This window comes from Triticum dicoccoides, chromosome 7A, assembly GCF_002162155.2.
Source record: "Triticum dicoccoides isolate Atlit2015 ecotype Zavitan chromosome 7A, WEW_v2.0, whole genome shotgun sequence".
Classification (NCBI taxonomy): Eukaryota; Viridiplantae; Streptophyta; class Magnoliopsida; order Poales; family Poaceae; genus Triticum; species Triticum dicoccoides.
Genome location: NC_041392.1, coordinates 13,953,585 through 13,954,518, shown reverse-complemented (window position 1 = coordinate 13,954,518; position 934 = coordinate 13,953,585).

Here is a 934-nt window from a genome sequence, read left to right as displayed (position 1 = left end):
CCGGTTGGTGCCACCAACCGGGACCAAAGGCCGCCGCTTCCCGCCCTTTGGGCTGCTGAAAATTGGCCTTTGGTCCCGGTTGGTGGCACCAACCGGGACTAAAGGGGGGCATTAGTCCCGGTTGGTGCCACAAACCGGGACCAAAGGCCCCCTTTAGTCCCGGTTGGTTCCACCAACCGGGACCAAAGGCCTTGTGATGCCCCGCGCCAAATGTTTAGTCCCACCTCGCTAGTTGAGAGGGAGCCGCACCAGTTTATAAGGTGCGGTGCGGCTCCCCTCTCGAGCTCCTCTCTAAAGCAGGCTTTCGGGCCTAACTCTGCCATCTGTGCCTGTGGGCCTACTGGGCCTTCCACGGGCCTGAATCCTGGCCCATAGGGTTTCTAGTCGTATTCAGGCCGTGGGCGCCCAGTAAGTGGCATTTTTTTGTTTTTTTGTTTTATTTGTTGCTTTATTTAGTTTATTTTGGTTTTGGTTTATTTTTCTTTTGGTTTTTTGCTTTATTTTTTAATTCTTTTTGCTTTTAGTTTTAGAAAAATTATAAACTTTCTGTTAGCGCCATTAGTTTTCAAATCTGAAAACTCTTTTTTTGTTTTCTTTGTTGCTTTATTTATTTTATTTTGTTTCTACTTACAACAAAATACTTATTGTTGCTATTTTTATTTTTTTTCAGTTTTTTGTTCTGTTTTCTGCATTATTTATTTTCTTTGGTTTTTTGCTTTATTTTTTAATTCTTTTTGCTTTTAGTTTTAAAAAAATTATAAACTTTCTGTTAGTGCCATTAGTTTTCAAATTTGGAAACTCTTTTTTTGTTTTCTTTGTTGCTTTATTCATTTTATTTTGTTTCTACTTACAATAAAATACTTATTGTTGCTATTTTTAGTTTTTTCCAATTTTTTGTTTTGTTTTCTGCATTAATTATTTTCTTTTGGTTTTT